At 41.7% G+C, this 15479-nt stretch overlaps 1 pseudogene; it reads left to right on the forward strand.

The window, feature by feature from the left end:
• The first annotated feature begins 6315 nt into the window (after positions 1-6315).
• Positions 6316-15079, forward strand: LOC117702192 (uncharacterized; annotated as a pseudogene).
• The last annotated feature ends 400 nt before the right edge of the window (positions 15080-15479 follow it).

Here is a 15479-nt window from a genome sequence, read left to right on the forward strand (position 1 = left end):
AGGATGTCTACAAATGGTCTAAGTTGGGGGTTATGTGGTGTGCTAACAGTGTATAACAGAAGAGGTAATGCTCTCTTTCAAGATGGGTGGTCCTAAACTTATGGAGCACGAGGTACTGTGGACTCTTCTAGATACATGCTGTCCATTGTGTGTGTCATGAAGGATGTGTCCAGGATATGAAGTGCATCATCCACAATTAAGTTAAACCCAGTGTCACAGACAGAACTTAGGATTCCTGCTCCACTCTTAAAATGCTCTTGGTAAATGATGACATATTAGAGTTTCAGAGGGATCATCTCAAAAGTGTAATTGTAAAACTTACTGTGAAATAGCATTTCAGAGAATTCTGCTGCTACTGGCTAACTGCCACTATTCATTTCTCAATGTTATAGGTCTGGACCAGGTCATTATTAGACATACCTGTGTGGGAACAGTAAGAACTTGTATCATAGTTCAAGCTAAGAACCTAAGAAACCTATTTGCAACTAGTGTAAAAAGTGCCTACTTGGGAATGAACAAAGCTTTAAGAGAATTAGGCTCAACAGCCATTCCACAGCCAAGGAAGCAATAGCATATCCAGGTCAGTGCTGATGTGTGCTGGATGTGTCAGAAAAAACAGGAGGATAGCTATGAGTATCCACAACAAAGCATCAAGAACCCTTAGGATGGTAGAAATTATAGTCTATATTATATTGTGTACATTATATTATATATTACATTACAAAATTATTGGTGTACATCAAGAAGTTCATCTTCTTAGGAGTAGAATTACTTGAGCAGAGGTAACATGAGGGTCCAGATAGGCAAGACAATTCTGTTTGTACACAGAGGTGTGTGGGATACCCCTCTTGCTGAGCTTGCACCAGGCAGGACTTCAGAGAAGGCAGAAGCACATCCATAGTGGCTCAGAATTCAGGAGAAAAAGTTCAAGAGTTAAAATTAATACTTGTTTTGATCTGGCATCTGATAATCTTTAGAGGAGATGAGTTAACTAAAGTTAAAAGTCTTTGCTCAAAAGCCTATAATACCTTTAATCCTTAGCTTTGGGAAGGCTGCACCTAAAAAGCCTCAAAAAAAAAAAAAAAGCCTAAGAACCATTGTCCTGATAGGCTATTACCTCTAAAACTGCCTTTACACCCTGTCTTCAGGGCTGTCCACATGGTTTAGTTCAGTGCTGCGCAACTGCAGCAAGAGAACTCTGCTCATCTTGATTGTTTGTTTGTTTGATTGATTGATTGATTTTGGTTTGGGTTTGTTTGGTTTGGTTTGGGGTTTAGGCTTTTTGTTCCATTGGTTTGTGGTTTTGATATTTATTTTTCTTTCTTTTGTTCTGGTCATTATTTTGGTATTTTGCTGTGGCAATATACACTGACTATACTGATCTAGCTGATTAGAGATTCCTTTAAGCCCCTATTAAGTGAAATGGCTGCATTTTTGTGAATTAAAAAATCAGTTTCCAAGTCTTCACTTTTTGACCGCTGTGTGTTGGCACACTCCTGTAGGCCCAGAATTCACAGACAGAGATGGATATCTATGAGCTCCAGGCACCATGGGCTACATGGTGAATTCCCAGCCAGCCAGTTCTACACAGTACTTTTTAGGGGGCATGGATGTCATGACCTACTCTGTGGATACCCACTTAATAATGAAAAATGTATCCATACTCTATCCTTTAGGTCATATACTTAGAAACCCCTAAAATATGGTGCAGGAATTCACATGTTTCTGAACTAGTCATGCAGACCAAATTAATGAGAGTCACAACTGTATTATTCTAAAGCCTCTTAGGAAAGGAGTATTCATTCTGGGTGTATACAAGAAACCAGGAGATACAGAACTATCTGCCTCTCATTTCCTTGAAATACAGCCTCTGTAATAACTGTAAAATTGAAATGATTTCCCAGATTGAGACATCCCAAATATTCATGTTGAGAAAACCCAGACATGTGGAGACGTGGCTTTATTCTTATCTAATATTAGTGTGGCTACACATTCAGAGCTTTTAGGGTTTTGCTTGGTTTTGGAGGGTTGTTGTTTATTTTCTTTTATTTATATGTAGCTTTCTCTGCTGGATGTCTGTGCACCACACACATGCAATTCCTCCCAAGGCCAGACGAGGGCATTTCCTTCCACCTAGAGCCAGAGTAATAGGATTGTTAACTGCCCTCTGGGTACTATTGTGGATGGACAAATGCTCTTAATGAAGAGACTTCTCTCCAGTCCCTACATTCGATCTTTGTCCTTCCAGACTTGGGTGGTTTCTCATTGAAAGAGATTACCCCAAACCAGAGACAGAAGTTACTGGAGACCTTCATTTAGGTACAGGTGCCTGAAGATGGCATGCTAGTTTTCTTAGGTCACCAGGCACCCATGCAGTACTCTTGTGGGTTCAAGATTATGCCCTAGAATCACAGATTGTCAGGTTTGGAGGAGATCTGTCACCTCTCATGCCAGATAACCATGCAGATTAGGCATGGAATGCCTAATAATGAAATGCCCAATTAAGTAGGTCCTCTTAGGGGCAGAGGTGGAGGAAGGAAACACCATTTAAAAGTCAGCTGAACAGTGTTGGGATGAAGCTTCAAACTATTGTGCCAGGATGGAGCCTGAAGCAGAGGTCACATGCCTCTAGTGGAGGGCATGCCTGTGCAAAGCTCGGAAGGGGGATCGAGCGATGGTTGATGTTGATCTTTAACCACAGTAGACTTCAGAGTGTATTGAGGAAGTATTTCTTCCAGTGGATGCTTCAGTCTTGAGAAGTTCCGCTGGAACAGATCTGATTTCTGAGACTAACAGTGAGTCAGAAACTTCATGTGTAAAGAAAACAATCCCCTGCCTCTCCAAACTGATGCTGTCAAACCATGGCTTTTAATCAGCAACGTGAGAAGTATTGAGGGAAGGGGTTCAATTACTCACTGTTGGTCAACTCTTTCTAAGCTCATGCTGACACAGAGGGGACACCTGTAAACACAGAGAAAAACAGTCACCATCACATGATATAAGTCTTTTGTCCATCTGTCCATTCTGTGCAAGGAGCCTGGGGCTTACTTACTTGTAGGTCCTCAGCACAGTGCTTGACTCTTGATGAATGCTACCAGCCAGGCAGATTAACCTGGCTCTCACTACTGCCATTTGTGTAGGCGAAAAACAGCTGGACATCTTCTTTCATCTACTAAACTTTCCTGAGTATGCAGTGTGGACTAAGGCCTTTTTTCTTTCTCTTTCAGATAGACATCCCTAGTCTTGAAAGCATTCTGTAAGCCATTCTCAAGGACCAACCTTGTAGCAGCCAAACTGACTACTGAGTCTCATTTGCCCTTTGTCTTGTAGCTGTTGTCGCAGATGAATGAAGTTACAGGCCTGGAATGTAACTCAGGGGGGTGTTCAGTGTCCAGTGTAGGGGTATACCATGGCTGGGGGGAAGACGGGAGGAGTGGATGGTTCATGGAGCACCCTCATAGAGGCAGGGAGAGTGGGATGGGATAGGGGGGTTTCTAAGGGGAGGCCTAGAAATAGAAAACATTTGAAATGCAAACAAAATATCCAATTTTTAGAAAGAATTAAAAAAATAAACCAGATTCACTTCATACTGACCTTCCAAGTTGGAAATTCCTGCAATAGAGGTCCAGCATCCCATTACCTTTGTCATTGTCAGGATACTAGTGGGAGTAGGTTTGATGGAAATATCCTCTCAAGAATATTCACAGAGTCAATGCTTCTTGTGGAGCATCTGAATGAAGTACCAAGTTCAAGATTAGTTCTGCATGAACTTCCCAAAGACAGTGGAGTGGAGCAAGAAGAAAGTCAAGTAGAAGGCATCCATTTCCATCTCCTTCAGCACCTTTCCTCAGGACAGGGTAACTTGGTTAGGTAGAAGAAGGGAGGTCCTGAGAGATCTGGCCCTCATCTGCTCAGAGAAGGTGCCAGGCGTATTGGGAAAATGTGGGTGACAGGGGTGTATTGAGCAGCATGTAAAGTGAATAAGTAAAAAATATATTCATACAAAAATTATATTACATTCTTTAACAGAATGGGAAAATGTATTTCTCTACTAACTCTAGTGTGGATACACTGGCAAACACTTTAACATCTAGAGTGACTAGATGTTGTACAGCAGGATACCTTTGTCATTTACATATACTGTGTACACAGCAAAGATAAATAAAATGGAGGACTTGCAGCCCAATGGACTCTGCTCACCTTTTCCAGAACTCTTGAGGCCTCTGTTCACCCAGGTCTCAGGGCTCATCCAAAATGCAGTCCAGAACAAACCCTGGCCAAGTTTTCCTGGGTTCCTGGCAGATGTCTGCCTCAGGCTGCAGAGGCACTAAAGGGCCAGACATGGCCTTCAGAGAGCAGACATTCTTTCAGCCATTCCAGGCCTTCTGCCATCCAAATGCAGACTTATGCAGAGGCCTGTCATCTCAAAAACAATCTCTTAGGTAATCCAAAAATGGGATGTCATCCTATAGTCGTGATGTGTTGGGTAGACCATACAAGTTTACTAACATCTCTATGACTGTTTTCCTGACTTGAAATTGAATTTTGGGATGAATCATCTGTGGAGTGGTTGCTAAGAATAAAATCATTGACTAACATAAATAATACAGCTTTACATACATGGGTTTAACATTCTAGGTGCCGTGCAATTAGCTGCGGGAATTAAAAACAAAAACCAAACCAAACAACAGGAATACTAACCAAAACAATTTTAAATACAAACTGTTGAGTGCTGGGATGAAAGGCATGTATTAACAATGAACAGCTTTGTAGGTATTCATAATATAAAACAAAAAGACATACACTCCTATTGCAGTTGTAGCAGTTGCAGCAGAGATTGCTGTGTGATATTGTGTGCTGCTTCCTTTCCCCAGATAGCTCAGGCCTCCAGTCCTGTACCAGGTGTGCTGGACATAAGAGTAGCCTAGTTGACCTGCCTGCTGCCATGGCATAATTCTGCAGCAACCCTTCTTTTGGTAAACAGGAGTCTGAATCCAGTTGGCCCATTGTTGGGGCATCCAGGAACCTTCAGGGCAGGAAACTACCAAGACACCATCAGTGAAATTTCAAAAGAGAAATCACATTGGAAAAACATGTGCCCTAATGGGAAGAAAAGGCCCTCAAACTTCTAATGCATCAACAATCTTCCCCTCTTCTGTTGAGCTTTGCATGGTGATATTATGTGGCTCAAGGTAGTAGTCAAAGGCACATGTCACCCCGCAAAAGCCATACATGACTACACTGTTACATCTGTGAAGTTATGTGGCATTATAGCACAGATTCAGCACATCCAGGATAAGAATGCAGAAGCCACAATGCCAAAGGGATGCCCTCCTGAACTTATGGGCCCATTACATTTGAGGTTTAACCTGACCTCAGGCCATCCCACTCCCTGCCTAGCATCCTGATTCTTATGTGTGATATGAGTACAGTGTCATGGTACAACCCCCAACATCCTCATGCCTGGACTTGGGAATTGAGGAAGATAGTTATTGGAGAAGTGACAGCTATGAGGCTACAATGTAGTAGTGCACCATCAAGGTTGACCTTTGCTCACTGACGGCCACTTATACAATTGTCTGTTTGTATTTGAGAAAGGAAGGATGTGCACCTTAATACTTTGAAGAAGAAAAAGTTTACAATTTTACATTTGACCTTTAGTTGAGCCCCTATGTTCCAAAGAAATGGGAGCTTTCCTTGCAAAAGATAGGATTGTAAACCAGAGATTTTGTGAAACACATGAATGTGTATATGGAAACAATGCCCACTATGAAGGAATGGACATTAAGAAAATACTATCCATGTTTTATACAGTTAAAGGTATAGGAGAAAGATATTGGCCTCTGGGAAACAGGGAAAACCTGGGGAAGTGGCCTGTATTTCACATGAATTGGCTCAGGTGGTATATTTATTATTGAGAACAATTTCCCACATTCATGGTCTCTAGAGATTTGGGTGCTAAAGAATTTTTTTGTACCCATGTCAGGGTCCTAACCAACTCTTTCCATCTGAAGCACTTCACTTGTCATGAAGCAGAGAGAAAACTCTAACTTTGGATGGAGAAGTTGCCAAAGGGTATTCCCTGGGTCATATGGGAGGCTCCAGGAAAGAGCACCCCAGAAACTGCACAATTTGGGGACAGCTATTTAGCAGGTAGGTCATGGCAGTATCCAGTGACATCATCAGGAATGCCTTCCTTGGACATTCTCTTGTATCTAGGAAAGAAGTAGAATATTCTGTGATGTCAACTGTGTTGTGGTAACAACAACTGCCTGTGGGATATTTTTTCAGTGCCTTTTGGGTTCACAAACAGGCATGTTTTCCAGGCTGCTTAGGCTTTTTCGGAAAGAGAATGGTGATCAAGGAGAGACCACTCCCAGTAAGAAAGAAGCTGGCCTCCTGTCTTGTAAGAAAGGAAGACTGAAATCATTCTGGGGAAGGCACAGTGAGTCCTGGGTAGAGTTGGGGAACTTTCTGGAAGAAATAGGCTTGACCTGGGCCTTCCAGGAGTATGCCTTACAAGCTGGAGCCTTGGGATTTCTCAATGGTAGAACAAGAGTCAAGAATTTCTGATTATTAGTTTGACAGAGAGCCAGGTACTGACAAGCCTGCAGCTACTTTTCTGGGAGCTATTTAATTTCGTTTTGAGTGGCAACGAATGCCATCAGTAGGAACTATGAGATTAACAGTGTGTCTGTTCATGGTAGGAGTTGAAGCCCTTCATCGTCTAGATTACTACAGGTTAAAGGAGTCTCTGAGGACAAGAACAGAGAAGGATGCTACACTGGTCATGTGTGGGGTCTCAGACACTTTGGGTTTCAACACACATGATTAGACCTTGATGGTGCTAAGCAATGTGAACTCCAGGATTTACCTGCATCACATCTGATATGAGCTGACAATGATCCCTAAGTCTGTATGTCTGAGGCATATTATGGATTTCAGTGCATAATACTCTCTGTAATAGAGAGTGTGGCATATGTATGATGATGGTGGTTGGGAAGAGTGATATAGCTGAGCAGAACAGCTCAAAGATAGCTTTTCTGCTCCTTCTGGGATTCATCGTGTCTCTAGCTTTTCCTCTCCCTCACCATTCTTTTTGAAACTCAGAATTGTCTCTGCTGCCCCTGGGCCATCCACTCTGCAAATTCATTTGTGTTTATTCATCTCCAGACTCTGCTAGGCAAACATCATCCCAGAATTCCACCATCAGTAACTGGAATAAGATGACGAGATTGGAAGAACTGAAATTGAAGATCAAGAAGATGAGCTTTGAGGAGGAAGAAATTAGTCAAATGCTGAACCTGTACAATTATAATGATTTGAACTACAGGTAGTAATTATGCTCAGTCCCCTGTTGACTGTATTGTACCCTCTCTATTAACCCAAGATTTCCTCTCATCAAAGGAGTGTGTCACCTCTAATCATGCATGTTAGAAAGCCCTGACAGGTGTTGTGAAGTAGGATACTTGACCTTGAGGTACTTAAAGTTTGATTGGTTCTGTCCACAGCTGGAAGGACTTGGTCAGATTTGCTGCCTCTCAGTGTGTAAATGAAATGCCTGCAGGTCATCACTGCTTTCCTCTGAGTTTGGTCCTTATACTCTGAGACTATGGCACCTCCCTGGATTTAGCTGGCATTCTAATTGTGTTTGTGGGTGGGTTGGTGTGTATGTGTGTGAATGTAGTTGTGTTTGTGCTGTTCAGGATCTGAGGCTCTGCGACCTTTGATGGGGTTTGAGGATTTGTCAGATGCACAGTTTGCAGGTCAGGATAGTGTTGAGTCAGTAGACAACCAAATTGTTCAACTGGGTACTTTGCTCTTTGTGTTTGCACTGGTGACACATAGGAATCTCCTGGGGAGGAAGTGTTATTAAGCCTCTCCCTGGAAATATTCTTCTTGTCCTCTGAGAATTCATGTAACAATAGAAACCAAGGATTGAGAGGCCTGCCTTAAAAATAAAAGAAAAGTCATCAGAAAAATCTATTGGGCCCAAGATTGTGGAGGAGACTAGGAGAAACTTCTCACAGAACTAGTGTATTCCTTCAGGCTCACACGAGATGCTCTTGGAGGTCTGCTCCCTCCTTTTGCTCCCCTGGCTCTGCTGTCCTGAGCCAAGGATTATAAGTTTAATCAGCAGCAATAGGCCCCATGTCCAAAGAGCAAGGATGTGGCATATATTATTGGCTGGGGTAGTCCAGGATACAGCTCTTCTGCACATGACCCTTACAGAAATATTTGCTCTGTGTGCCATGCCCTAACACAGGATGAACATTGAGTTCAACATCATTAAAAGAAACCACGAAAAGACCATTATGAATATCCAGAAAATGACAGAGTCAGTAATTGATGCCATGGAGAAATACAAGGACCTCATTGAAGAAAACTATTCCTACAGGTGAGTGACTGACAAAGCTGAGACCCCAGCACTAGACAGGGAATGCTTCTGTCCTTCTAGGACTTTGAACAAAAGTAAGGGCTCTGGTTCTATACTAACTGTTTCTTAAAAGGAACCCTGCCTTGAGGCAAGGGTCATGGATTTGTACCTCTTGCACTCAGGTGTCCGAAGTCTGAAGAGTGTAGAAGTGGATAAGTTTGTAAGACCTTTCAGTCTTTATTCTTCCAAATTCAGGATCCTCTACATAGAAAATATTTTCACCTCGATGGGAATATCAAGCAACACTGAACTTCTATGGCTCTGACAATAGATTTAAAGATCTGGGATCCATGACAAAAATGGAAAGAGTGTATTCCTGTTGGGTCTTCTCTCCTCTGTCAGAGGGGAATTGCCCTCTACCTGCTGATGGTTTTCTAGTACCAGGGACAGATAAGCACCCATGAGGAACATTTCATCTTCCTTGATGGACATAAACCCACTTGCTGTCAGGCCTTACAGAAGTAATTTCAGTCTGGGGGAATGTGGCTGGTCTCTGGATGAGACCTGCCTCTACTTGGTGCTGATATGTATACTGGGGACTCTAGTCTGAGGCTGTCTAGGGACTAGGACACTTGCAGGGATGATGGTACTGGGAGGAGTGACAGGCAAATGGAAGCTGGCTGGGAATCACCATTTTGTTTGTTTGTGGTTCAGCACCAGGCACTGCCAACTCCTTAGAGAATGTTCTCAACTGAAAGACAATGTCAGGATAATGCTGCAGAGCGGGAACAGAAATCTGCTGGTGGAGCAGAGTGAACCACAAGTGTCCTATGGAGAAGATAAGAGTTTCTGTGAGGAGTCCAACAAGAACATCTATGTCCCGGGTGCCAAGCATCAGCAGGTAGGATGAGTCATCAGAGGCAGAGTGTCCTCATGTCTAACCAGAAACATGCATAAACCAGTGTCACTGTCCACCAACTTATCTAGGCCCTCACCTATGTCTCATCCAAGTGATCATTTATGTGATCATTTACAAGGCTTTGTGTGGACATAGCCTTTTTCAAAAACGCCATGTTTAGAAACTAAATGCTCTATAGGTCTTCAACCCTGTCAGAAGTCCAGAATGACTGAGTTAACTGAAATTATGGGAAGATTAAGCATAGCTTCTAAAACTTAGCCAATTTATAGAGACCACTGAACACCTGAAAAGCCCCTATACTACCGAACTTTAGAGCATCAAATCTTCAGCCTTCTGGCCCAGAGTTATCTGACAAACCTTAGTGATGCAGAATTATTAAGGGATGATTACTCTGTCTAGGCAGATATAATCAGTCAACTATTCTGCAAGTGTGTCCTTTTCTGGACAGTAATTTGTCTGTAGATGTAAAGAGGCAATTCTTGCCTAGTGGCTGTCACTGCACAACTAGATTAACTCCAAGGATGCTCAATTTCTTCTTAGAATCCACAACAGGAAGCTGTCAGGAGCAGACATGTCTCTAATCAAAATGAACATTAATATAGAAATATTTGTAACATCAATTCTATGGACTTCTGATGTTTTGAAAACAAACTATCCATGTAAGGTAACCTGGACTGTTGTCTGTTAACTCCTCTCAGCTATTTCTAACTAAAATATGGAAAACACCCTAACATTAAACTCAAACCATGAATTTTCTATAGTCCCTTAACTCATAGGCTAACCGTCCCAAATCAGTTTAAAAAGTTAAAGAAGGACTGGTTCTAAGCCTTGTATTCCTAAATGTGTTATACAGGCACAATGCCCATGACAGTATCAATATTCATCTCACTTTTATATCACTATGAAGCTCATGCCAATGAAATCCTTAAATTTGAAATCAAAGTTAATTTTGTACCACTTAAGAAATTATAACTTCATCTTGATATTAATTATACAGATTGCTACCAATAGGTTATGGCTATGCAGTCAGTCGTAGCTAATCCTCCCTGTTCCAACCAAACCACTACTTTTCCCTAGAGAGGCAGAGCAATATCAACCACCTTATTCCCCAAGCCCAGGGAATAGGGACACTGGCTCTTCTTTAACTTCTTACTTTGAGAGAAAAGATCTGAGTGGATGGTTTTCAGCTGACATTCATTCTGAAGCCAAGAAAAAAGCCAGATTCAAAACTAAGTGTTTTAGTTAGGAGAGATGACAGAGGTTCTGGTTATTCAACAAAATGATGGACTGGGTATTAGGACTATCTTGTACCTCACTGTACAATTAGGAATAATTATGCACTAATTGTATTTTGAGAGAAAAGTTTTATTTTAGCAGGAAGGGTAATATGTAGGAGGAGAAGGGGAAGGAGTACCGAGAGGAAGAGATGGAGTAAGGAGAGGAGAAGATGAAGGAGAGGAGAAGCTAGGTGATGAGAGAGAGAAAGAGAGAGAAGGGGGGCATGGAGTCAGATGTTCACGTGTCTCCACCAGTCAAAGATAGTTCATATATCTAGGTTGGGTATTGGGTTACACTTCTGATTGAACATTACCAAACTCATTAAGCCTTTGATTAACATTTAAAAAATCCTATAAAAGCCAAAAGGAAAAGGGGGCATGGGATAAGGGTTTTCTAGGGAAAGGAAATGGGGAAAGGGGATGGCATCTGAAATGTAAATAAAATATAAAATAAAAAATTTTAAAAATTAAAAAAAGGAAAGCAAATGCTCTTGCTCTGCTTGAGTCTGCATTTTTTAAGGGCGATGGGTTGGCTACACACCACACCACTGCATGCCACTAAGTTTGAAGGGTGCTAGGTGGAGCCCTTCTTTAGCATATCACAGGGCTTAGAAAGATGAAGAAAAGACCTGTATCTCATTTGCTTTACAAGGATCATGTGAGATTCCAGGTAGGAGGTAGTTTTCAGGGATGAGAGCATAGTGGAAATGACAAGTAAGTGGATCTCACTGTTGCCTTTGGCAGATGTTGTTCTTCTTCTCCCTCTGCCCTTTTCCCTCTATCTCAGGTTGGTCTCTTCAGGCTTCATAGATCTTGATCCACAGTGACAGAGCCTCAGTAGCAGCTTGTCAGTCTTGTTATCTCTGAGTGCTGCTATAGATGTCATTGTTCCTGGGCCTCACAGTTTGGCCTCACAGTCTAAAGCTGGCTGGATGAGCAGGGATGTGGGAACAGATTCTCACAAGCTGAGGTTTCTTTTGAGAGATTTGAGTCTTCAAAGAAAATTTCTGCATATATACCCACCCCCATTCTGACCATGAAAACTTTTCTCTAGGGCTTTTTATTTCTCTAGGAAGAATAGCAGTGATGTAGGTCTCACTTGAAACATCTGCTTTGCCTAGACAAATGACCTTTTCTTCAAACATGACAGATTCCTCATTGTTTTCTGCTCACTTATGATTTTTGGTGTTTGTGTGTTTGTGTGTGTGTGTGTGTGTGTGGTGTTAGTGTGGTGTTAGTGTGTTTCTTCAGACATGCAGCTGTGTGTGTCTTGAGATGCCAAGTTTAATGAGAAAAACACTCTGAGATTTCAGTTTGTTTCCATGAAACATCAAATACAGCAGTCAAATTATTCTGCATCTCCACCTAGCTCTCAAGAGAAACAGGACACAAAATATTCTTGTGAAGTCAGATTTTCAAATGATTAGGGGCAAAACTATTGATTCTCATTGAAGTCCTTTTGACCAAATCAAAGGAATATGGTACATGGAGGTAAGGGAAAGATTGTTGTATAAAATCCATGGGTTTATGTCTCTTTTCTGCTCTTGGTGAATTGTCAAGGCTCACTGGATTGTTAGGTTGCTCACTGTGTCTTCTTAGCATTCCAGGTTGTTTTCCTCATCGCTTGCTACCATTTCCTTTCCAGCTCAGTAAAAGTTTGCCTTCAAGTCTGTCTTGGATTTTATTCCTTGAGAGATTGAGTTGCTTGGTGCTGTATCTGCATCTAGCAGAAATCCCAGGGATGTGGTGCAAGAACAGGGGTGTTTCAGGAGCCCCTTGAAGCTCAAGATCTCTAAAGCACTCACTGTGTGTTATCTGTGTAGCATTCTGCAACTACTGGTATTCAAAATAATTTCCTCTCAGTTATAATCAGCCTCAATGGTGGTTGAGAATAATGAGGACCTTCAGACAGGTCTGGTAGTATAAAATCGGGTAGGTCTGTGAGAAGCCTTTTTCAGAAAGTGGAAAAGAAATCCCCTTTTACCCAGCAAATTAGAACAAGTAGTAGATGTACACAGAGCAAATAGGGCACATCAGAGTTGTAGTGGTCTGCAGAGCAGCCCTGAAGGAGAAACTATCCAGATATCCATTAGCTAAAGAGTGAAAATGCACCATTTGGTGCAGCCCTTCCATGGACTATTGCTCAGTGTGAGATAATCCAAACAAGCATTTGGCATTTCAACTAGTCAGCCTTATCTTACTCAAAATATCCTTGACACAGTCAAATGATGGGGAAAAGTTTTACATTTTTTCCTAGTTATGGGGAATTCTTATTATTCTGGGCTCATAGCTTTGAACACCAAGTCAGTCAGGCTATGGTAAAGGGAGCTCCTATTGGAAGAAGTTGTTTACTTGGGGACAAGTCTGAAACAGTGAAGAAGAACAAGAAGCTAATATACCACCAACATGTGATCCTTAGCTGGGAAACAAGCCTACTCTACACAGCCTTGGAAACTTGCTAAGGCAGATTAGATAATAAGCCAAGAAGCCTGATTCCAAGTTAGGTTTAAGAGAGGAAAGCATATCACTGACTGCATTGTCCATATGCTATGCCACTATGTACCTATCCCATTCAAGATTTGATATTTTTATACCTGGAAATATATACTGGGCAATTTTTATATTAGCCGTAACTGGGAAACTAAACTGATCACTGCAATATACCATGCTCGTATTGTGTGAACACATATATTTTGTGTGTTTGAGAGTGTGCCCTACAAAACCCATAGACATACAGGTGTATGTTCTGTTTCATCATGACCATCACCTTATAGTTCAGTGGAGTAATTTTCTTTAACACACTCTCGCTGATTATAGGACCAGAGCAGTGCCCATGGATTTCATGGGAGATGGTTTCTCTGGGTATTTTCAGATAAAGGGACTGACAAGTGGAACACAGGCAGGTTCCTGCACTGGAGAAATAATCATAGTCTTCAATTCTTGGCAGGTTTTTTATAAGACATCTACATGGTTTTCTAGGTAACTCTCATGTTTCTTGAACTCAAATTCAGACATTGCTACAATGTTACTACTCAATATAATATACATGGACTACTGGAAAAATATACTTTTTTTACACCAGTAGAGTGTGTAGTTCACAGTTCAGTTTCTAGCAGTTTTTAAAAGCTGAGAAAACGATAAAGCCTGGGTACTCTATGACACTTGGGCATCAAGGAATGGCCTCAGCTGATGGGTCATGCTGGACTGTCCAGCTGAATAGAACTGGTGTTGGAGGGAGAGCTGAACTGACAAATCCTTACCAGGTCTTTGGCCCTTCCTTCCATAGGTCTAAAATGTTCCTGCAGAAACTCAAACATCGTTCAGACCAGGACAAGATCTCCCACCAAGAGAACTGCTGTATGAGGTGCACTGAGTGTGTGCAGCAAATGCACCACTATGGCATCTCATCCCTAATCACCATGACAATCGTGGGCTGCAGTTTCTTCTTTATATTGCTTTCTTTGGCATGAATAGGCCTTAATTTCATCTAGCCACTAGCCCAGCAAGAATACACATTTGGAGAAATTCAGGGGAGTGCTGAGGCACATCAAGAACTGCTGGGCATCAGGGAAGAGTAAGAGTGTACATTTTTCTTGCCCTGATGAAGAATAACTTCATGGATATCTGTCAACAAACTTGCAGACTTTAAGCCAAAAACTGTAACATGTCTTATGCTCAGTCTTGGGATGACATATCCTTCAAACACAGACTCCAAAAAGAGAAGACCTGCTTACATTTCTCTTGAAAAGATTATTTCCATCAATAACTGCTTTCCTACTATGTTGCCAAGGCCAGCCACAGGCTGTAAGTCTGTGCTGCAAAATGAGCAGCCAAAGAATGCTGCTTCCCACAGTTCTAGAGTTTAGATTTTGGTTTGAGTTTTTCTAACTTTGGTTATTTGTTTTATCCTGTTTTCATTTGAAGTTTGTTATTGATTTATTGTTGTTTTGTTCTTGTAATTGATTTGATATTTTGATAAGCCTATACACTGTACATATTGACTGCTTGGTTTCAGTCACTTTTGAGTAAATTGAATGTAGTCTTATGAATGAAAGAGTGATCTTTTAACTCTTCACTTATAAGAACTTTCTTTATTCAGGTGTGGTGTCACCATGTTGAAATTCCACACCTATTAGACAGAGATGGATGTCTAAATTCTCCCAGTCCTTGGGCTTCTTAATTACTTCCTGATCTGGTCTGTCCAGGTCAGTGAACAGGGTCTATCTAGCAAGAAAGAGAGTGTGTTGGGATGGAGGGGCAAGAGGCACAGAGAATGGAGACAAGACTGAGACTCTGATGAAGTCCCATTTATTGCAAGGAAATTCTGGGTACTTATATCCTTTACCAGGTGGCTTACAGCCATGGACAAGCAGAGGAACACAGCTGAAGGTGGTTTTCATGTGAGCCTTGCAGCTGGGGACAATAAACAGCAAAACAAGATATGTAAGCAAAACAAGATGTTTATCAGAGTGTGCTCAGCTGTTGTAGGCTGTTTGCAAAACAAGTCTCTTGTGTTGGTATATTACTCAGATGGCTGCAAAGAGGGTAGCCACTTTCTGCTAGTGGTTGGCTCCCAACAACTTTCCAGCCAGACTGAGATACAAAGGTGTTGGGAGCCCACCCCTAGCAGAAAGCAGCTATTCTCTTTGCAGCCATCTTGGGCCATATATATGTAGGTTGATCCTTGTCCACTCTAAGTAAAGACTTGTTTTTCTAGGCTGATATTTTTGCAAGCAGCCCACAACCACTGAGCACACTCTGAGAATCATGTTGTTTTCCTCAGACATACCCTGGACTTGTTGTTTAGTGTCCCCAGCTTCTAGGTACTTGTGGTTAAGTGTCTCCAGCTGCACTCCCCTGCTTGTGCTTATATACCCATAATTGTGTTTCAATAAAAGAGACTTGA

Source organism: Arvicanthis niloticus, unplaced genomic scaffold, assembly GCF_011762505.2.
Source record: "Arvicanthis niloticus isolate mArvNil1 unplaced genomic scaffold, mArvNil1.pat.X pat_scaffold_556_arrow_ctg1, whole genome shotgun sequence".
NCBI lineage: Eukaryota > Metazoa > Chordata > Mammalia > Rodentia > Muridae > Arvicanthis > Arvicanthis niloticus.